Consider the following 24,621-nt stretch of genomic DNA (forward strand, 5'->3'; position numbering starts at 1 on the left):
ACTGCAACCTATGCTTCCCAAGTTCAAGCAATTCTCTGCCTCAGCCTCCTCAGTAGCTGGGATTACAGGTGCCCGCCACCACACCCAGCTAATTTTTGTATTTTTAGTAGAGATGGGGTTTCACCATCTTGGCCAGGCTGGTCTTGAACTCTTGACCTCGTGATCCACCCACCTTGGCCTCCCAAAGTGCTGGGATTACAGGCATGAGCCACCGTGCCTGGCCTCCACTAATTTTTTTATTTGTAGAGATGGAGTCTCACTATGTTGCCCAGGCTGGTCTCAAACTCCAGACCTCAAGCAATCTTCCCACCTTGGTCTCCTAAAATGCCGGGATTACAAGCATGTACCACTGTGCCCAGCCTTCTAGTGACATTTTGTCAAAAAGGTAGAATCAGATTTTCTGGTTACACAGAAAAAAGAGGGATATAAATGGCCATGAGGAAACATCACACTATTACCAACCCTACTCCCAAGCCCAATCCTGCCATGACAGACCCTACTATGGAAGAGCACTGATATGATAAATGAGAGACAGAGTTGAATAAAAGGGAAAGTAGAAGCAGTATCTATGTTGGGCACACTTATGCCAAGGGCATACCAGTCCCCGGAATTAGTTTCTAGTTCAGTTTCTAAGAAGATTATCAGTGACCTGACTGCTTGTTAGCAGTTGATCAACAAAAGCAATTTCTAGGAAATCTTTCATATTCACTTCCTCCACTGTGGACCTATATTAAGAAAAGGACCAAGCACCATTTACTGATGAACAAATTATCCTATTATCTTATGCTTACCAGATAAACGGAAAATTAAGAAGCTGAAGTCACCCACATTTACAGGTCTTTTAATAAAATCAGTTTCCTATATCAATCCAGGAAGTAAGAATATGTTTCAGAACGTCTCTAAAATTCTCGTGCAGTGTGGAAGCGAGTGCCAAAATAATCCATAATGATGCATGTCACCTCACACTATGCTCTACAATGATCAAAAACCTAATTATTGAAACAAATCATTTTCTAAAGAGTAAAATGAATAAAGAATAAAATATTTCAAAGTGAAAGGCAAGCCAGAAATCCTCAGCCAGACAGTGAAGACTGAACTGAAAATAGGACAAGTTTTTCAAAGCTAATACATTTATTTAGAAAGTTCATCAAAAGTGTTCTAAAAAAAGAATTAATTTTCCTGCTTCCTTCTTCATTTAATGTAGCATCATCTCCTTAATAGAAATTGTACTGTTGCATGCAGCAGGGTCACATACATATGGAAAAAAATTATAAAATATAATTCTCAAACTGTATCTAACATGAATATGAGGTGATTAAAGTTGGCATTACATTCTAAAATAGATCAAAAGTGAGATCAAGGAGTCCCAGTTCCAGGTAAGATGGAATAAACACATCCCACCTTGTTAATCTCACTGAATGAAACTACGAAATACTGACAGAATGAATGGAGCAGCTATCTGAAGACTCAGAAGTAAATAATAGCAATATGGACTAGAGAAGACACCAGAATCTGATGCATCATCAAACTGTCAGTAAGTTTACCACCTTTTCTCCATCCAGAATCCCCTGGCCTGGGATTAATAAAGCCTGAAATCTAGAAAGTAGGCATTAGTAACAACAGAGAGCAAGCTCTAAGAGAATCCCTCTAAATATAAAGTGAGGTGGGTAACGGGGAGGGGAGCTGGAGGGAAGGAGTGTCTCCTTCCTAATGTTCAGAAAGAGAGGGGGAAACTGCTCCTTTTTTTGTTGTTGTTTTCCCCCTTTCTCTGTTCCTCATTCCTCATGTCCCAATTCCCACATGATCTGGTGGTGGTAGTGGGTGCAACAGTGGCAGCAGCAGGAACCTAAAACTCTTAAGAAAAGAGAGAGATGAACCATCCTCACCAAATAAAAAACTCTGGGTCAATCTTGTTTACTTCTGTCTTCCTGTTACTTGGATCCAGACACAGTTATAGGAAATGGAGTAAATGAAAACCAATTTTCTGGCCAAAAGACAGAAAAGAGTGTCCCAGGGATCTAGAAAATCCCATGGATATAACAGAGAGAAAAGAACTCAAGAAAGTAACAGCTGTTTTTGAACTCCTAACTCACCCAAGCTGAACATATGTGGATTTAAACCCAAGCAACATACCACAGACTCTGAAAACTGAAATATAAGATAAACCTCCACACATGTCACAGACTGGCTACTGGGTAGCGCATATTGAAAAAGTATAAACAGTAATGTGAAGTTTTGAAAACAGAACTGAAGTTAAAAAACTACAACCTACAGAAAGCTGATTGAACTTGTGACCAACCTGAACCCAAATGGATCAACTGCCTGTAAAAATAAAAATATTGGCTGGGCACACTGACTCAAGCATGTAATCCCAGCGCTTTAAGAGGTCAAGATGGGAAGACTGCTTAAAGCTAGTAGTTAGAGACCAGTCTGGGCAACAAAGGGAGATCCTCTCGCTACAAAAAATAGAAAATAAAGTAGCCAAGCATAGTGGTGTGTCATTGTAGTCCCAGCTAATCAGGCGATTGAGGCAGGAGGATCCCTTGAGCCCAGGAGTTGAAGGATGAAGGAAGGTACAATCATGCCATGCACTTCAGCCTGGATACGACAGCAAAACCCTGTCTCTTAAAAAAAAAAAAAAAAATCCAAAAAACAAAAACAAAAACATCAACATTTTCCACAGCGTTTAAACAAAAGACAAAGTTTTGTAACATAATATTCAAAATGTACAGAACACAATCCAAAATTACTTGGCATAGAGAGAGCTGGGAAAAATAACACTCTCATGGAAAAGACAATTAAAAGAAAACACCACCAAGATGACACAGTTGGGTGAATTATCTAAAATGAATTACCTAACAAGCAGACAAAGACTTAAAGCCAGTATAGATATATTCCAACAAGTATAAGTAAATAATTTTGAAACAAATGGAAAGCCAAAAGATCACAGCAAACAAATAGAAGACATAAAGAACAACCAAATGGAAACCAAAAAAAAGTGAAAACAGAAATAAAAATACATTGAATAGACTCAACAGCAGAATGTAAATAAAAGAGTAAAGAGTCAGTGAACTTGAAGATAAACCAGTAGAAATTACCCAACCTAAAAAACAAAGAGAAAAATATCGAAAAAAAAAATATTAAAGGCTCAGGGACCTGTGAGGCAGTACCAAAAACCCAACATTCACATCAAGAATGCAAGGAAAGGAAAATCACTGCAGAAAAGATGAAAAAAGAAAGTAGAAAAGAAGAAAAAGAAGAAAGAAGAAGAAGAAATAATGGGTGGAAACTTCCTAAAATTTGGTGAAAGGCATAAACTGCTATATTTAAGAAGTTCTCAAAACCTCAGACAGAATAATCCCAATGAAATCCATGCCTGGACACACATCAGAGTCAAGCTGCTGAAAATTACAAAGGAAAACCTTGAAAGCACCCAGCAAAAAAAATGATGCATTACTTACGAGGGGGAGGGAGTTTAATGATTTGAATCACTGGTGATTTCTCATCAGAAACCATACAAGTCAGAAGGGGAACAACATCCTTCAAATGCTAAAATGGAAAAGAACTGTAAACCTAAAATCCTCTATCTAGTGAAAATATCCTTCAGGAATGAATGTGAAACAAAAGGTATTCAAAGTAGAAGAAAAATGATGAGAATTCTTTTCCAGCTCTAAAAAAATTCTTAAATGAAGTTGCATCAGAAGAAAAACAATGTTAGGAATGATGGAAGATCAACAGAAACAGTAAATGCCTGAGCAAACATAGTTAACTATTCTCATCTTGAATTCTTTAAAATATGTTTGGCATTAAAGCAATTATTTATAACACTTTCTGATAAGATTTCCAATACAGGCATACCTCAAAGACATCACGGGTCTAGGTCCAGACCAGAGTAATAAAACAATATTGCAATAAAGCAAGTCACAAAAAATTTTTGGTTTCCTAGTATATATGTTTATATTATACTGTAGTCTACAAAGTGTGCAACAGCATTATGTCTAAAAACTGTACATACTTGATTTAAAAATACCTTATTGCTAAAAATGCCAACAATCATCTCAGCAAGCCTTCAGCAAGTCATAATCTTTTTGCTGGTGGAGGGTCTTGCTTTGATGTTGATGGTTGCTGACTAATCACAGGACGGTAGTTGCTGAAGGGCAGGGTTGGCTGTGGCAATTTCTTAAAATAAGGTAACATTCAAGTATGCCACACTGAAAGACTCCTTTCACAAAAAATTTCTCTGTGTACGAGATGCTATTTGACAGCATTTTATCCACAGCAGAATGCCTTTCAAAATTGGAGTTAATCCTCTCAAACTCTGCCACTGTGTTATCAACTAAGTTTATATACTATTTTAACAATGTTCACAACATCTTCAGCAAGAGCACATTCTATCTCAAGAAACCACTTTCTTTGTTCATCCCTAAGAAACAACTCTTCATTCAAGATTTATCCTAAAATTGCAGCAATTCAGTCATGTCTTCCGGCTCCACTTCTAATTCTATAATAGTTCTCCTGCTGTTTATACCACACCTGTAATAGTTACTTCCTCCACACAAGTTTTGAATCCCTAAAAGTCATCCATCAGAGTTGGAATCAACTTCTTCACAATCCTGTTCATATTTTAACCTCCTTCTATGAATTACGAATGTTCTTCATGGCATCTAGAATGGTGAATCCTTTCTATTACTTTGCCCATATCCATCCAAGAAATCACTGTCTAAAGCAGCTGTAGCCTTATGAAATGTATTTCTAACAGAATAAGACTTAACAGTCAAAATTACTTCTTGATCGTTGGGTTGAAGAATGGATGTTGTGTTAGCAAGCATGACAACATTTATCTCTGTGTATTTCCATCAGGGTTCTTGGATGGCTACATGCACTGTCAATAAGTAAGTACTATGTTGAAAGGAATCTTTTTATCTGACCATTTGGTCTCAACAGTGAACTCAAAATATACAGTAAACCATGCTGTAAACGGATGTGCTGTCATCCAAGCTTTGTTGTTCCATTTATAGAGCACAGAGTGGATTCAGCATAATTCTTAAGAGTCCTGGAATTTTCAGAACAGTCAATGAGCACTGGTTTATAAATTTATAGTCACCAGCTGCATTAGCCCCTAACAAGACAGCCTGTCCTTGGAAGCTTTGAAGCCAGGCATTGACTTCTCCTCTCTACCTATGAAAGTCCTGGATGGCATCTTCTTTCAATAGAAGGCTGGTTCATCTGCATTAAAAATCTTTTGTTTAGTATAGCCACTTTCATCAATGATGTTAGCTAGTCTTCTGGATAACCTGATGCAGCTTCCGCATCAGCACTTGCTGCTTCGCCTTGCACTTTTAGGTTATGGAGATGGCTTCTTTCCTTAAACTTCATGAACTAACCTCTGCTAGCTTCAAACTTTTCTCCTGCAGCTTCCTTATCCCTCTCAGACTTCATTGGCTTGAAGAGCATTAGAGACTTGCTCTGGATTAGGCTTTGAGTTAAGAGAATGTTACGACTGGTTTGACCTTCTACCCAGATCAGTCAAGTTTTCTTCATATCAGCGACAAGGCTGTTTGGTCTAATTTCAATATTGTTGAGAAACAGGGAGGTCCAAGGAGAAGGGGAGAGATGAGGGAACAGCTGGTCAGTAGAGCAGTCAGCACACAGGCAAACATAAGTTATCTGTCTTATATGGGCACTCTTCATGGTGCCCCAAAATAATTACAATAGTAACACTAAAGATCACTGATCACAGATCACAACAGATATAATAATAACAAAGATATTTGAAATACTGTGAGAATTACCAAAACGTGAAAGAAATATGAAGTAAACACAAGTTGTTGGAAAAACGGCAGCAAACCTGCTTGATGCAGAATTGCCACAATCTTCAATTTGTAAAATATGCAGTATCTACAGAACACAATAAACTGAACTGCAATAAAAAGAGGTATGCCTATATGTGTACATTTAACACAAGACAACTGCAACATAAAGGGGGAAAGGTAAAGCGACATACATGGTGGTAAGACCTCTATTTCACTTCAAGTGGTAAAATACCAATTCTAAGTAGACTAAAATTTTAAGTATGTATAATTCTTAGAGCTACCACTAAAAACATTAGTCAATGTCTTGTGTTGCTCCACCTTCATCTGAAGAAGGGTGAGTAAAGTACAGTAAGAGATTTTGAGAGAGCCCACATTCACATAACTTTTATTACAGTATATTGTTATAATTGTTCTATTATTTGTTATTGTTAATCTTTCCTGCGCCTAATTTATAAGTTAAAGTTTATCATGAGTATGTACATATAGGAAAAAACATGATATACGTAGAGTTTGGTACTATCTGTAGTTTCAGGCATCTACTTGGAATATATCCCACATGGAAAAGGGGTAACTACTATACCCAGTTCCCTTCAAATCAGTCCAAGTTGGCCGGTTAAAAGGGAATACTAAAAAAATGTTCAAATAACCCAAAGAAGGAAGTTACAGAAGAACAAAAACAGAGGGAACAAACAGAAAATAGACCTGAACCCAAACATATCCATATTTAAAATACATAAGATGTAGCAAAAGCACTATAGTATTAAATTTCTTCTATCAGAAACGGTCTCAAATCAGTAATTTAAACTTGCACCTTAAACTAAAAAAGGAGCAAAGTATATACAAAACTGGCAGAAGGAAGAAAATGAACAGAAATCAATGAAATTGAAAACAGAAAAACAGATAAAAAAATCAATGAAACCAAAAGCTCATTCTTTGAAAAGATCAATAAAATTTAAACCTCTTGCCAGACTGATGATGTAGATAGCCTGAATAGCCTTAGGACTATTTGAAGAAATTGAATTTGTAGTTAAAAGCCTTCCAAAAAAGAAACCTCTAGGCCCACATAATTTCCCTGGTGAATTCTAAGAAATATTTAAAGAAGAAATAACACCAAATCAACACAATCTCTTCCAGAAAATGGAAGATGAGCATTTCCCAAATCATTTTATGAATCCAGCATTATCCTCATACAAAAAAAAAATAGTACATGAAAAGAACAAATTTATATTCTGCTCATCAAAACAAAAACTATGGTACATTCAATCATATAATGAAATACTGCTCAGCAATAAAAAGGAATGAACTAGCATTTCATTCAACAAATTGGATGCATCTTAAAGGCATTCTATTTTGTGAAAGAAGCCAGTCTCAAAAGGCAACATATTCTAGAATTGCATTTACATGCAAAACTATAGTGATGAAGAACTTGTTAGCAGTTACCTGGGTTAGGGGAACGTATGACTACAGAGATAGAACAACACAGTTTTTGGCGGGGGTGTGATGATAGAACCATAGTAAATCTTGATTGTAGTGGTAATACAGATCTATACATGTATTAAAACTCACAGAACTATACACCTCAAAAAGCTCAATTTTACTGTATATAATAAAAGTTAAATTTTCTTAAAAAGATTAACATGAGAGCAATTTTTTGAAAATATTATGAACTAAAATATAAATTGTTAACATTTTCAAGAAAGGCACTTTTTCACTGTCAACTTCATAGTTTCAGTTGTTCCAATTCTTATAACTACTGCCAACACAGAAGGCACCCAAATTATACTGCCCCAAGATGAGCTTGGGAGGGGGTGTTTGAATGTTTTATCTCTGCTTTCTCCATTTCTACAGCACTGACAGGTCTGAGAGACAACAGATATCTATAACCTGTAGAGATACAGAGATTAAAAACAACAGGCTCAATTTAACAACTGCACTAAATTCTAAGGCAGAATTGCAGAAACAGATCAGTTCCAAAACCCTAATGATAGCATGGGTGATCACCAAAGGAAGACATCTATTATGACTCCCAGTTAGGTTACACTCTTATGTGACAGTCGTCCACTCTATGGGAAGAATATATTTACAACGCAGTACTTTATTTAAGAAAATAAAAATGAGTGCCTTTTATGTGCCTGGATAGTTTACCATGAGAGTCTGAAAAATCATCAAATATGACAGGCTTCCATTATTTCTCCAAATAAGAAACAACTGTAAACAGTAGCATATGTCCTTTGATAACTTCAATATATTTATGCAATTGTTGTCTAATAACCCCACCCCTGCTTAAGGTATGGAGGACAGAATACAAAGAGTTGGTTACACAATCTTCATTTATCCTCAACATTCTCATCCCCATTTACTGAAGTACAATGACATAACTAATTTATATGCTAAGGGCAAACCTAAAGCTCTCTTATATTCATTTCCGCCAGGCAATTTCTGAATGCCTGTTACAGGTACTTAAAAGGGAAGAGTTACACGTTTGGAAAAGTAGAGTTTACATGTAGAAAACTAAACTTTATGCCTATTAGTGCCAAAAAGCAAAAGAGCAGTGAGATGTTACAGATTCACTTTACAACCAAACCTCCCAAGAAGACTACAGGAGCACTTGGATCAACAGCACTGTATTTCCACATCTGGGAGGCAGAATAACAAAGAGAAGAAAGGCATCCTGGATGGAAGTATGGAAGTAGACGAAGAACTGGTGAATTTTTATCCTTTTAAGAAAAACAGGAAAACTGTCAACTATATTTTTACTTTAACACTTGGTGTACCTTGGAAAGACTTCTGAGCAGAAATGACGATGCCTGTCCATCTACTTACCTCCCAAAAAAGGGAGATGGGAAAATTGTGTAGGGCATAGAAAATACTTGCAAATAACAAACAAAGCTCTCTTAGTTCATTTGTGCTGCTGTACAAAAAAAAAAAAAAAAAACAACAAAAACACTTGAGACAGGTAATTTATAAAAACTAGAAATTTCTCACAGTTGTAGAGGCTAAGAAGTCTAAGATCAAGGCATCAGCAGGTTCATTGCCTGGTGAGGATCCAGTCCCTGCTTCCAAGATGGCACCTGTTACTGCATCTTCAAGTATTAGGTGGTGGGGCTTTTAGGAGGTGATTAGGCTGTGAGGGCTATGCCCTCATGGATGGAATTAGTGCCTTATAAAAGGGCCCTGTTAGTTCTCTCCAGCCCTTACAGAAGGCACTAATTCCATCCATGAGGGCAGAGCCCTCACAGCCTAATCACCTCCTAAAAGCCCCACCACTTAATACTGTTGCATTCAGGATTAAGTTTCAACATGAATTTCGGAGAGGGCATAAACATTGAAACCACAGAAAAATCCTAAGAGTTAAAGTGGGAGAATTAATGAAAATAAATGACCATATAAAAATGCTTGTCACAGAAAAATGAGAATGGATTTAATAGGAAAAAAGGGATGATGTTCAAAACACTGCTTCTGAAATTTTACCCCTTCTGTTTAAACAAGATTTTTAAAACTTTACAGAGTTTCCATTCCAGAAATTAGTTTAGTTTGCACAAATGGTGAAAGTTACTCTTTTGTTGGTTTCTTGAGAACTGATCACTTTCTTCATACTAATCCCTTACAAATTGGTACAAGTAGTTATTATAAAACCAAAACAGAAAAAAGCAATTATCTCGCACAGTGTAAACAGGACATCTACTCTTTTCTCTAGCTATGCCTATTATCTGAATTTCTTAAACACAACTCATCCTTCTAGGTATCTCAGAGATAAGTACAATTATGTTACATAAATGTATATGTATCAATGTGCCCTCATATGAATATTTTACACATAATTTAAAGAAGCATTTCACAATCCTACTCCTATGAAATACAACTCTAACCCAGATACTGACTGTATTACATACTATGCAAACCTAAAATTAAAAAAAAAAATTCTGCCACATTAGCATAAGGCATGAATAGATATTGGGATTCTTTCCTAAATGTAATCATATTACAAATGCCCATAACCTAGATTTTTGTGTAAGTGTTTCATATTATTTTTAGCTACTACTTTCTAACAGGTCATGAATTATCTCATTTAACTTTTATAGAACCTGGTGAAAGAGGTATCTCAATTTTACATACAATGAAAATAAGTAACATGCCCAAGATCAAAAAGCCAGCATTAAGTAGTAGGACTGGAACCCATTAGCAATTTACCAACAAATAACACAAATATTAATCCAAGTCACTAGAAATTACAAGTATTCAAACAAGAAGTGGTAACATTCTTAATGATTCAAATGGCTGCAAAAATGTTAAGCTTTTAACCTGCCTTCTTTATCACTATATTACTAGGATCCAACAGCATGCCTTCAAAGGAGTGCCCAATTATTTATGGATATGTTTAGCAACCACAGCACATGTTATTTGTCAGGTATGACTCTAAACACATTTAGCCCCTCTCTCTACATATATTAACAAACCACCATGATCCTGAGAGATTAACTTCATTTTATAGTGATACTGTCATTACCCCCATTTTATTGTGGAAACACCTAGCAAGTGGTGGAGCTGGGACTGAAATTCAGGTAATCAGGCTCCCCTATGCTCTTAACCATTGACACTAAACAGCCTAATACACAAAAAGATCTCTACAAGGGTCATAAGTTACCCAACAACTCACCTGAACACCATATCCTTACAGAATTTAAGTAACTGATTAAGTAACATTTATCTGAGTCCAATGGTAATAAATAGCAGCTAACTCTATGTTTCATTCTCTTAAATTAGCTCTATTTAGTGAGTGACTCTCATGCCCTTTTAGTGCAAAGAACCTGAGAGTAGAATAACTGGATTAAGACTGTCCTGCTCCACCAGGTTCCAAAATACCATTAGTGTTCCTCCTCCCAAAATACACTAATAGGAAAAACTAAACTGATATTAGTAAGATGCTAGTTGTCAATGTCTTAGGACATAACCTAATATATCACATCATTTAGAATCGTTTGTTTTAGGGAAACAGGGCAGGTGATTTATAAATTAACAAAATAAAGAAACATTGTCAAAGAGTATATATAGTTAGTTTTTGGAAGAGACAACTCAGACCAAAATAATACTGTTAGAGACTGAGTGATATTCAGATTATCTCCTAAATGTAATCTTATTATAAATCCTACAAACTGCCAACTACCTTTCCAAGTGAAATTTCTAACTGGTCAGTCTTCTGCTATGTTCGCCATGACTAACAAAGGATATGATTTGTTCGACACCATAAAAGTATATCAGTAAGACATGTTAATGAGAAAGGAAACAGGGATGAAGAGTCAAAAACGATGAATGAACTCATCCCTAAAACAAACTATTCTAAATGATGGGATAATGCAGAGAACAGTCTTACAAATCCATGCCAAAGAAATAACCCTGATATTAATCCAAGTCCCTTAAAGTTGTTCAAAATAATCTCTAAACAAATAGCCCCTTAGAGCTCTGAGATTCCTGTCTCCCAAAAAGATCCAAAAACCGAAACACCATTCTCCCATTTTCTGAGGAATAAATATAATCTGTCATCCTTGAATAAATACGTTTTTGTTTTTTAACTCATTTCCCCCAGTTATTCTAGTTACAGATTAACTCTAGGCTGTTCACGGGGCTATTCAGTCTGAAAATTTGGAGTATTCTCCCTAGTCCACTGGTTTTCAAATTTCCTAAGTTTTAGAAATATTTGATTCAAATTTTACTTTCAGACATATTTTAGAATATGTTTTGGCTAACACAAAGTAGGCCCCATTATAGACCATCTCAAAAAATCTGGGCAGAATACTAAAGGAATTCATCTGAGTACTATACTCTGAAAAGTAAATTAAAGTGGGTAGAATGTGGAGGGGAGTAAAAATCTGGAGAAGTGAACTGCACTGAGTCTTCCTGTTTTATTTTTCATCTTTTCTCTCATAGCTTTGTCCTAAGGGTGGCTACATGGTGGCAGTGGCACAGGTGGCTAAAAGTCTGAGAGAAGCCCCATTTTTCTGGGCGTTTCTAGCCAAAGGACCCAGGAAAAGGGGACACTGTAGGGTGGAGAAAAAATCCTGGAGAGAGTCTGATCAAGGGGATTCCTTAATTCTCTGCATGAATCTACACAAGTCCTAGCTGAACTATGTAAGCATTCAGTTAGCACAGGACAGACCCAGGGCAATACAGCAAAGACTTTGAAAACTAAAGGTGAACTATCACCCCCCAAAAGGTAAGACAAAGTTTGCAGTCTGAGGCCAGGCATGGTGGCCCATGCCTGTAATCCTAGCACTTTGGGAGGTAAAGTGGCAAGAAAGTTTGAGCTCAGGAGTTTAAGACCAGCTGGGCAACACAGTGAGACCTCATTGCTACCAAAAAAAAAAAAAAAAAAAAAAAAAAATTAGCCAGATGTGGTAGTGGCACACAGGCAGTCCCAGCTACTCGGGAGGCTGAGGCAGTAGAATTGCTTGAGCTATGGTCGTGCTGCTGTACTCCAGCCTACGCAACAGAGTGAGACCTGTCTCAAAAACAAAGCAACAACAACAAAAACCTCACCAAAATGTATGGTCTGAATTTAATGGGCTGTTTGCTAAAACAAAACATCTCTAGAAGACTATTTACAGGACCTAGAATCTATATAACACAATATTGTCCAGGATATAGTTCCAACTTACTTGACATACAAAGCACCAGAAAATGTGACCAATTCTCAAGGGAACAGAAAATCAGTAACTGCCAACCCCAACATAACTCAACTATTGGAATTATTGAGGACTTTAGCTATCATAACTATTTTCCATGGAGAAAAAAAATAAACTTTCAAAAAAATGAAAAGACAGAATTCTCAGCAGTGAAATAGTATAAAAAATTAAAATTTTAGAGGTAAGAAATATGATGTCTAAAAAGAGGGTATAATAACAGAATAGAAATGCAAAGGAATGAGTCAGTGAACACGAAGCCAAATCAACAGAAATGATCTAATCTGAAGAACAGAGAAATGAAAGAAGAAAAAAATAAAGAGTCTCAGGGTCCTGTGGACAACATCAAAAGTTTTATTTGTCACTTGAGTACCAGAAAGAGGAAGAAATTGGTACAGAAAAAAATACTTGAAGAAATAATGTTCATAAGCCTCCCAAACTTGAAGAAGGGCACAAATTTAGAAATTCACCAAGCTCAGAGAACACCAAATAAGATAAAGGCAACAGAAAAACATGCTTATAAATCATAATCAAAGACCGGGCACAGTGGCTCAAGCCTGTAATACTAGCACTTTGGGGGGCCGAGGAGGGTGGGTTGCCTGAGGTCAGGAGTTCAAGACCAGCCTGGCCAACATGGTGAAACCCCATCTCTACTAAAAATACAAAAAATAACTGGGCATGTTGGCAGGCACCTATAATCCCAGCCATTCAGGAGGCTGAGGCAGGAAATCACTTGAACCCGTGGGGGCGGAGGTTGCAGTGGGCTGAGATCGTGCCACTGCACTCCAGCCAGGGCAAAAAGAGCGAAACTCTGTCTCAAAAATCAATCAATCAATCAATTATAATCAACTGCAACAAAGCAAACATGAAGAAAAAAAATCTTTTTTTACATTTATTTTTATGTCAATAGTTTTTGAGGTACAAGTGGTTCCCGGTTACATGGATGAGTTCTTTAGTGGTGATTTCTAGGATTCTTTTTTTTTTTTTTTTTTTTTTTTTTTTGAGACGGAGTCTCGCTCTGTCACCCAGGCTGGAGTGCAGTGGCGCAATCTCGGCTCACTGCAAGCTCCGCCTCCCGGGTTCACGCCATTCTCCTGCCTCAGCCTCTCCGAGTAGCTGGGACTACAGGCGCCCGCCACCACGCCCGGCTAATTTTTTGTATTTTTAGTAGAGACGGGGTTTCACCGTGGTCTCGATCTCCTGACCTCGTGATCCGCCCGCCTCGGCCTCCCAAAGTGCTGGGATTACAAGCGTGAGCCACCGTGCCCGGCCGATTTCTAGGATTCTTGTGCAGTTGTCACCTGAGCAGCGTTACCCTGTACCCAGTATGTAGTGTTTTATCCCTCACTCTCTGCCAACCTTCACCTTGAGTCCCCAAAGCCCATTGTATCTTTCCACTTACTTATTTTTGAGACACAGTTTTGCCCTGTCGTCCAGGCTGGAGTGCAGTGATGCGATCTCGGCTCACTGCAACCTCCACCTCCCAGGCTCAAGCAATTCTCACGCCTCAGCCTCTGGAGTAGCTGGGATTACACGCACGCACCACCACACCTGGCTAATTTTTGTATTTTTAGTAGAGATAGGGTTTCACCATGTTGGCCAGGCTGGTCTCAAACCCCTGGCCTCAAGTGATCTGCCCACCTCGGCCTCCCAAAGTGCTGGTATTACAGGCATGAGCCACAGCATCTAGCCCAAAGCCCATTATATCATTCTTATGCCTTTGCATCTTCATAGCTTAGCTCTCACTTATAAGTGAGAACATACAATATCTGGTTTTCCATTCCTCAGATACTTCACCTAGAATAATGGCCTCCAGCTCCATCTAAGTTGCTGCAAAAGACATCATGCCTGAGTAGTATTCCACGGTGTATATATACTACATTCTCTTTATCCACTTGTTGGTTGATGGGCACTTAAGGTTGGTTCCATATCCTTGCAATTGTGAATTGTGCTACTATAAACGAGTGTGCATGTATCTTTTTCATACAATGACTTCTTTTCCTTTGGGTACTCAGTAACGGGACTGCTGGATCGAATGGTAGATCCCAATATGTCCAAAATATTATCATTTCAACATGTAATAAATTTAAAAATTATTAAAGATATAATCGATTTAATAATTGTTTAATGAGCTATTTTACATTCTTTTTTGTAAAATCCAGTGTGTATTTTATACTTATAGTACATCTTAATTCAAATTAACCACATTTCAAGTGCTCAAGAGTCATATATTTAGTTACTGGCTACTCAACTGGACCACGAAGCCCTAAAGCAATCACTAAAAAATAATACAAAGACATAAGAGTTAAAAAACCAAGGGATACATTGAAAATAAAATATCAAAATATATTCATATAATCTAAAAAAGGACAAACACTTTGGGAAGCTGAGGCAGGAGGATTGCTTGAGGATGAGTTCAAGACCAGCCTGGGTAACACAGTGAGACACCTATCTCTACCAAAAATTTAAAAAATTAGCTGAGTGTGGTGGCATGCCTGTAGTACTAGGTACTCTGGAGGCTGACGCAGGATTACTTGAGCCCAGGAGGTTAAGGTTGCAGGGAACTATGGCCATCCCATAGCATTCCAGCCAGGGGACAGAGTGAGACCTTGTCTCTCCCCATACCTCCCAAAAACGGAAGAAAATAGAGGAACAAACATTAATAATTATATTAAATGTAAATAATGTAAATAATCATGCACACCAATTAAAAGAGATTATCAAACTGGATTTTAAAGAAAGACTGAATTATATGCCTGTCTACAAGAAACTCCCTTTAAAAATAAAGATATGCTAAACATATAGAACAAGATATGCCAAATAATGCAAACAATAATAAAAGATGGTTGGAATGGCTATATTAATATGAACTATATTTTACTCCTTTTTAAAGAGTCTAAGTGGATTTGTTTACCCTCCATTCAGTTTTAATTATATCTAGTTCTGTGGCAGTTTTGAAACAATGAAGCTATTTCGCTTCATGCATCTCCCTCACATTACTCATGTTGATGCATTAAGTAACGCACAACAGTTCCTAAAGAAATATGACCTATTACATTAAAACTGTCCTATCTGAAGGGTTTTCTATGATGAAGTTTTCAGGTGAATGACAGCTTATAAATTTTTTGAGTCATTAATATTTATTCCCCATTATAACAGTTTACAGAAACATTCTTCTTGACAAGCCATCTAGGCATACAAAATAGTGCTATAAACATATTTACATTAAAAAAATCACCTATCGGAGCCGGGTACGGTGACTCATGACTGTAATCCCAGCAATTCAGGAGGCCGAGGCAGGCAGATCACTTGAGGTCAGGAGTTCTTGATCGGCCTGACCAACATGGCGAAACCCTGTCTCTACTAAAAATACAAAAATTAGCTGGGTGTAATGGTACACGCCTGTAATCCTAGCTACTCAGGAGGCTGAGGCAGGAGAATTGCTTGAACTTGGGAAGCAAAGGTTACAGTGAACCGAGATTGTGCCACTGCACTCCAGCCTGGGTGACATAATGAGACTGTGTCTCAAAACAAAACAAACAAAACCTATCATTTGTAGACTGTTTCACTGATCCCAGAGAATTTTTAAAACAGTGTTGTTTTGGCCGCTCTCTTTCATGTTTGTATTTCTGTTTTGGTTTACTTTAAGCTGCTAAATAACTACCGTGGTCAGGGTACTGAGCCTGGTATTGGAATATAAAGACAGATTAAGATACTGTATCCCTTCCTGGTACAAAGAGTAGATTTGGAGACATACGATACAGAAGGTGAACAAGATAGCATATGCCAAGTGCCAAATGTGAGAAATAGGCAAAGAGTTCCTAAGACATTTTTTAAATGTACCAGTGGGGGAGTAACTAACGACTGAGGCAAGTAAAGAAAAATAATGATTAATAAAGTGCAAAAAGTTAATGTTCTTAAGTCCAAATTAGGACTTACATTGCGTTTCCTTAGGTGGACTTCAAGTCTACCTCTCTTCCATTTATCTGCTTTGAAAGTGGTTTATAAGATGTTTAAATTGGGGATTTTGAGCTTAATGTAGTAGCAGAAAGGTGGCGGCGGTGCGGAGATGGAAAGTACGAGAAACTAGTTAGGAGAAAATGGAAAGAAGACTAGATATCAATAAAGGCCTGATTAGGACTAAGCTCCCCTAGGGCACAGACCTAATAGACACATAGAGTGAGTGCCTACAATATACTAGGTAACGAACTACACATTCTGGCATGCCTTTCCACATTTAATCCTCAAAATACCAGAACACGATACATTTAAATAATTAAAACACCGTCAATACTGAACAACAGAACACTGCATTAAAAAGGCTTAAAAATCACCCACTAAACAGAGCTAACTTAAGAGTATCAACACAGACAGAGTTAGCTGCTATTACCACCGGAGTTAGATAAATGTTATTGAAAAATTAGGTGAGGAAATTGAGATGCTGATTAGATCACCTATAAAAGTGACAATCAGTTATCTAGGACAACCAGAGTTCAAAACCAGGTCTGACTGACTCCTAAACCTAAACACACACACACACACACACACACACACACACACACACAAAAGACTGAACTTATTTTTACCTTACTGTCAAAATTACAATAAAAAGACAACCCTAAAAGTACATCTGAGAAGTCTAGCGTAAAAGAAAGGATAAAAAAGGAAGTTTAGTCTTACCCCTAATAGAGATGTGAGAGTCTCAAGAGGGTTTAAATTTACTCAAGATGGTTTAAATTTAAAGATTGAGAACACTTTAATTTTCACTAAAAGTGTTGGTACAATAATCTTTTACAAAAACGAGTAAGTATAAACTTTAAAAGAACATGTCTGTATGCTGCTATTCTGGCTGGAGGCATTGGAGCCCAAGTTAGTGAGCAAAATGCCCATGTTAGGAACAGTGAGGGAACCCAGATTAAGGTTCTTTTCACCTTAATGAAAAGAAAAAGGGATTACTTCTTTTTAGACTCCTTCAACTTGGAACAGTCCCCCAGTCTTGACTTTCATGACCTTGTTTGTACTCCTTAAAGCTTATAGATTAGTTCTGTTGCAGAATGTCTTCCAATTTGGGTTTGCCTGATACTTTTTTTTTTAGATGTAGTTTTCTTTCCGTAGGATGCCAGATATTTCCTTATGGTTAGATTCAGATTGTACACTATTTGACAGTAATTATGATGTGTTTTTCTCATTGTATCCTGTCAAATGGCATACAATTTCTGTTTGTCTCATTACTGATGATGTGCACTTTGATAACTGGATTGAGGTAATATCATCCAAGCATCTTCACTGTAAAGTTACTTTTGTCCCATTGGTAATTAACATGCATTTTTGTGGAAAAGTATTTTGAGACTGTAAAAATAGCCCATGCCTTATTAAACTTGCTATTTATTTATTCCGAGATTGTCTCAGCTTTGGCTAGTGAAAGCCCTTCAAGATAGTTTCTGTTTTCTTTTGACTTGCTCTTCGCACTTCCCTTTTTTTTTTTTTTTTTTTTTTTTTTGAGGTGGAGGCTCACTTTGTCGCCCAGGCTGAAATGCAGTGTGGTGATCTTGGCCCACTACAAACTCTGCCTCCCGGGTTCAAGCGATTCTTGTGCCTCACCCTCCCATGTAGCTGAGATTACAGGCATGGGCCACTACACCTGGCTAAATTTTGTATTTTTAGTAGAGGCAGGATTTTGCCATGTTGGCCAGGCTGGCCTTGAACTCCTGACCTCAAGTGATCTGCCTGCCTTGGCCTCCCAAAGTGCTGGGATTACAGGTGTGAGCCACCACACCCAGCCACTTCCTTACTTTTGGACATAAGAAAATGGAGCTCACCTTGTACTTTCCCTGCCCCAGCACTGGAATCAACCATTCCTCCAGTGAATGGTTGCTTTTAGTGGAGAAAGGTATTTAGAAAACAAGATTTGGATGCTCTAATTATTTCAATGTCTATGTGTAGAAAACCATGAATTGGTACCAATTTCTCCAATTTCAGTCCACAAGATTTGTTCTCATTTTCTCCATTATCAAATTTATAACTCCCTTCTCACCAGGAGAACTCTAACTCATTATCATTACTTACTAAATTTGATCAATCCCCTGCATGTGGCCAGTTTCCCATTGCCTTTGCTGTTCCCTACCTTCTTTGCATAACTTTTTTCTCTACTTAGGCTCTGACATCCTGTCTTGGGATGCACCCCTTACCCCATACTTCTTAGATACCCCATACTGAAGATTTTACCATTCTGTTTGAGCTCTAGTACCTTAATCTGATCTAGAGGTTGAGAGGCCTCTAGATGAGTGAAACAACTGAAGGCCGAAAGTCAGATGCACCCAGGTATAGATACTTAGCAACTTCTCTGACACTTAAGTCATTTAACTTCTCCAGAGCCCCAGACTCATTTCTGTAAAATGGACTAATACAGTCAACATTGCAAGGCTACTGAAAAGATCAAATGAAAATGTATGTAAAACGTCTACAACAGAGAGGCTGACACATAGTAAATATCTGATAAACATTAGCTGTCTTCTGTAATACGGGTGATAATTTCTTAGACTTTGATCTCAATACTTTTAGATCTAGTTAAGCAATTAGAGAAGCATCAATCTGAAAATAAGAACCTTACTGTCCTGCTTGTTCAAAAGGCCAATGAGCTTCACATTGTTACAGTCAACAAAATTTTTCTTAGTTCTTACCTTACTAAGCTCTTATCAACACTTGACCCAACTCTCTCTTCTTGACTTCTCTCTCCTTGTAACATTCTCTTTCTTTGGTTTCTGTAACAACCCACTCACCCTCTACTTCTCTGATCTTCACAGTATTCTCTGGGAGCTCACATTCTTCCAGCAAAGTTTTTTAAACGTTAGAGGTCATTGTGGTTCCATCCTAGGCTTTTTTTCCCCCAAGTTATATTCCCTCACCTAGGCAATTTCATCCATACCTATAGTTCCAATTACCTGTATAGGCGACTCCAGTTTTCCATTTACAGCCCATACTCCTCCTCTGAATTTTAGAACCATATATCTAATTGCTTACAGGAACTTCTACCTGAAAGCTCCAAAGGTACTTTAAGCCTGATATGTTAAAACCAAAAGAGCTCTGGTCCTTATCTGGCACAACCCAGGAATGTAATCCAGAAGTCGTCTTTCAAATTCTTCTCCCTCACTTTCAATCTATTAACTGAGGCCTGCTGGTCTCAAATCCCATCCACTAAGCCCATCTCCACAATTATCATCCTAATTCAAGCTATCCTCGTCTCTTCCAGACTACTAAAAAAGCCTGCTAACTAATTCTTCCAGATCTCTTGCTGCCTCTCTCTTCCCTTTCAATACATATCACCACAATCCTAGTTTTGCCTTCTGGAACTATAAGAAATTAATATGGCTTCTAAATGACAACATTTTTAACAATAAGATACTTAGACTGCTTGAAATGGTTTGGCTGTGTCCCCACCCAAATCTCATCTTGAATTGTATTCCCATAATTCCCATGTGTTGTGGGAGCAACCTGTTGGGAGATAATTTGAATCATGGGGGCAGTTTCCCCCATACTGTTCTCATGGTAATGAACAAGTCTCACAAGATCTGATGGTTTTAACAGATGTTTCCATTTTTGCATCTTCCTCATTTTCTCTTGCCACCACTATGTACGAAGTACCCTTCTCCTCCCACCACGATTCTGAGGCCTCCCTAGCCATGTGGAACTGTAAGTCCAATTAAACCTCTTTTTCTTCCCAGTCTCAGGTATATCAGCAGCGTGAAAACAGGCTAATACACTGCTCTACTCTTAGCTGAGGCATTCTTAGCTCCTTCTATATTAAGACAAACGATAGTTTCAAGGTCACATACTGTTATACTCCTCTAAAAACACAGACCCCTTAGGCTGGGTGTGGTGGTTCATTCCTGTAATCCCAGCACTTTGGGAGGCCAAGGCGGGATGATTACTTAGCCCAGGAATTTGAGACCAGCCTGGGCACCATAGTGAGAGCTGTGATCACACCACTGAGCTCCAGCCTGGGAGACAGAGCGAGATGCTATCTGAAAGCAAAAACAAAACAAACAACAACAAAAAACAAGGACCCCTGAAATGAAAATGGCCCACGTGCATGGATATAAGTAACTTGGCAGTTTATGCCACAGACTGAGACTTGCTTAGTCTAAAGTTTCAAACCACAATCACTATTTGTAACATTTACAGCTGAAAATATGTTAATTCATTAACTTAACATTAAAGGCACTGTTCAGGTGTTTAGGGACAAAACAGTGACAAATACTGACAAATGCTGATCTCACAGAAGATAAATTAGAGTGAAGAAAATAAACAATAAACCTAAGTTAGATTACACAGTATGTTGCAAAATGATAAATGCTATGGAGGAAAATCTGGCACAAAAACAGATATGAAATATCGGGGGGAGGGCTGTTGTTTTATACACAGTAGTTAGAGAAGACCACAACAGCATAGGGGAAAGGAGACTGGAGAAAGGGTGAGGAGATGAAGTCAGAGAGGAAGAAGAGACTTAAATCACAGAGCCTTGTAGACCATAGAAGTATGGAATTTACTATGACTGAGAAGGGAGGCCATTTGAGAAAAGAAGTTACATGACCTGACATTTTATCAGGATCACTCTGGCTATGGAGTGTTAAAGACTGTAGATCAGCAAAGGTCACAGTGACTTTTTAGGAAGATATTTTTGAAAGCAAAATAGTGGTTGTGTTTTTACGTTTTGTATTGAATTTTTATGTGTCTATGTACTAGGAATTCATACATTAAGTTCATAGACACAACTTAAAAAAATACAATGCAAAGATGAGTTTTGGGAATAGCAAGAGAATGATACTGGATATTTTAACTCTGGGCTCTACTCAATACTACTAACAGTTACTGCTCAGAAGCAAGACGAGGTGCAAGGTTATTAACCTATTTTGGGGAACAGACTATAATTAAAAATCTGGATTTTAAGTTTATTTCACTGGGCGAGGTAAGTCAAGGTACAATTTACATCTTAAGACAAAAGCAGGTGATAGCAGGGCTTGCTAAAGGGAAGTTACAATGAAAATTATTCTACAGCTGACTTTCTTTTTATTACTTTTATGCCTGCTACTCTTTAATTAAGGTGCTACAACTATCTCCGATATACTTTAAAAAGTTCAGTATTAAGTTGATGGGTAGTATAATGCTGTATTTTCTGATTACTAAAAGATGTTACTGATGATGAATCAACAGTATCATGTAACTGCACTGATTCATCCTATCTCTGCTGAATAAAAGCACAGGTTTTCAAGAAAACCGTCTAAGCTCTAGCTGGTGCCAAAGGACGATAGAGAGCTAAGTAACTCCTGAAAAGTTTCGATCTTAACACACTAGCCCTATTACCACATGAAGGTATTAACAGAAAAAATTAAAAAATTCTCCGTAAAATTTTCTCCATGACATGTTTTCTGAGAACATATTTAGAAACTTTAAATTTTCTTCTACAGTTTTCTTCCCCTTTATACTGAAGAATGTCTTTAAAGCATGAGTATACTTACAGTAAGCAAACATTCAAATTTTACCCCAGTGAAATCTTAAAATGTACTCAAACTCTCAGGCAAAAAGTTCACTATCTGAATGTGAAAAACTGAATGACTGTTAAAATATCTGCAAGCACCAAAAAACATTATAGCTAAAATGCAGCTATCCTAAGAACTACTATTTTTAAAAAACTCACATTGCATAAAAAATATAAATTCAGATTATCCGATAGGATAATATAAAACAAAAGAAATCCAAAGACAGTTTCAAGATTTCATTTCTCTTGCTCAGTTAAAACAACAAAAACAAAAGGCTCATAAACTTTTTCTTGCATCTTTTAACCAAAATAGTGACATGATCAAGCCAACTGCCAAAGAAACAGGAAAGAGAAAGCAATTGTTTAGAAACAGACTTGATTACATGTCAAAATTTTAATACAATTAATAATAAAATACAAAAACCAACCGTTATTTTAAAATGTACTGCCCTGATATTCTGCTGCTGAGGTAGGTAGTGATATGTAGAAATTAATTTTTCTTTTAAAACGAAAAAATAATGCATTTATTAATATGCTTTTCCCAAAATTCGGGGAAAATTCCCAAATCGGAGAAAATGTAACATCAGCATCTACTACACAAAGCATTAAAAACATTTTTTCAGCAGTTTTGCTTAAGTATCTTAGGTCAGTGGTAGCATGTTAGCCAAAATGTAATTCAAAATGAATGAACAACAGTCAGCTGGTAGACACTGTATGTAATATAATACGGAAATATATTGGAGGTATTTCAAAATTCAACATTTGAATCCGTGAATGTCTACATCAAGTACTCTAAATCAGGCATCTACTTTTGAAATACTTCAAAATACGTGCTGGTGGCAAGACCGCCAGCCATCTGTAAGAAATCTTTTTAATGGTTCAAAATTCCTAGGTCTGAGGAGGGGGGCGACTGATTAGGCTAAATTTATATCTCCTGGCCCCGTAGTTGTCAGCCCAGGTAGCGAATTTAAAACACTGGGGGTGGGTGAGTAGTTTGAAGTTCAGATCATGGAGTGAAAAAGGCTGATGCTTAGAAGCGCCGGCTCTTACCCATTCGCGCACTCGAGAGGTCACGGCGTAGTAAAGTTTGGTTTCACTAGCGGGCTTGGACGCTCGCGACCAAAGTCTCCCAAGAAAAGCCGACACCGCGGTCGGGAACGCCCGGAAGCTCAGCAGGACACGTTTCCACTGCAGGGAGGAGGGTGTCTGCGGCGGTTTTGGCGTGGAGCCCCTTCTCCCCCCGTAGGACCCTGCACCCGGGCGGGGACAGGCTTCGCCGGCTAAGGCGGCGGGAGGCGCGTAGGCCACAAGGAGGAAATGGGACGGAGTGCGACAGAGAGGCGGCGGCGGCCCAGGGCCGGGCCAGGCCGAGCCTCCTTCGCGGGGCAGCGAGAGGGAAAGGGGCCCTCCCGGCCGCAGCCTCCCCCACCTCGAGAGGCAGCTCCAACTTTCCTCCCAGCGCACGACGTCGCACGGGCCGCGCGAGATTCCGAAACTTTGTCAGCCCGCGCGTCGCCCTAGGCCCGCTCCAGCGTTCTGCGCCGGCCGCTAACCCTCGTCTCGCCCAGATAGCTGCCCAAGCCCATCCACCCCGCGGATCGACCAGTGTTTACCTCAGGCCGAGGTCGAGGCGCTCGGTCCCGCCGCGGCCCCACAGCAGGTTCCCAGGTCCCAGTCACTCCGCCGCCAAGTTCCCCAACATGGACTCCTTCGTCCGCTTTGTGGTGTTACAGGGTCTCTGGGACACTGACTCCGCTGGCTCGGTCCAGAGGCGGCGGCGAAGCAGGGAGCGACCTAGGTTGCGCTGCTCCGCGCGGCTTGCGCCACCGCTACTCCCCCTTCCCCCGCCTTGTCTAGCCTCCTCCCTCTCTTCCCTTCCCTTCCCTTCCCCTCCCCTCCCCTCCCCGCGCGTCTCCCTCCTCCTCCCTTCCCTCGCTCGCTCGGCTTACTGTCGGCGCGCTAAGGTGACGACGGCGGCAGCCAGACTCGCCGCACTCTGCCTACTCGTTCGCTCTGGCCCTGATGCATGTTCGCAGTACCCAGCTGAGCCGCAGGGCGGCGCTGGCAAACTGCTGTTTGAGACTGAGTAGCGTGGTGGGTGGAGTCACGTCACGCGGCCTGTGAGCGGGAGGAAGGGCAGCTGCGATGGAGGGGCCTTCTGGGAAACGTCCTTCCAGCCCCGCCCTTCGCCCACGCTGCGGATGGTGCGCATGCGCAGCGCGTGGACTTTGGCCTCTGCGCTCCTTTGGCAGTTTTACAGGCTGCGTTGCGGAGGACAATGAAAGAGGCTTTGAGGAGACTGGACAGGAAGGATTTTGCGCAGGGTGTGCTCCTCTATCTTTATGGTAATCTGATATTGAAAAGAGTGTCCGTATGTTTGCGGTGGATTGAGTGCTCACCTGGCTGCGCTGTACACCTGAAATGCAGCCCGTGAAGAGTCGGCAATTTGGAAGCCCACCTTTCCTCCTTTCTGGTGGGCATTTTTTTAGATGCTGGGGAGAGAGCTTTCCCGCCTGACTCCCCGAGCCTAGGGGCTTTCCCATGTCTTAACCCCACATCACAAAATTAAATTTGGGCCAGGTGCGCGGTGGCTCAC

The 24,621-nt window shown here is 39.1% G+C and overlaps 1 protein-coding gene across 3 annotated transcripts in view; it reads right to left on the bottom strand.

Moving 5' to 3' along the window:
* SCAF11 (SR-related CTD associated factor 11) overlaps window positions 1–23,741 on the bottom strand; it is an 80,043-nt gene extending 56,302 nt beyond the window's left edge. Inside the window, exon 1 of one of the 3 annotated variants that reach the window (XM_063620204.1) lies at window positions 23,639–23,741. The gene's annotated coding sequence lies outside the window, so the exon portion shown is untranslated. Of the gene's footprint in view, window positions 1–23,075; window positions 23,430–23,638 lie in introns of those variants that run through there. The other 2 variants (XM_055246770.2, XM_063620203.1) reach the window with 2 other exon arrangements.
* Between the last annotated feature and the right edge of the window lie 880 nt (window positions 23,742–24,621).

The sequence above is a fragment of the Symphalangus syndactylus genome, chromosome 17 (assembly GCF_028878055.3).
Source record: "Symphalangus syndactylus isolate Jambi chromosome 17, NHGRI_mSymSyn1-v2.1_pri, whole genome shotgun sequence".
Taxonomy (NCBI): domain Eukaryota; kingdom Metazoa; phylum Chordata; class Mammalia; order Primates; family Hylobatidae; genus Symphalangus; species Symphalangus syndactylus.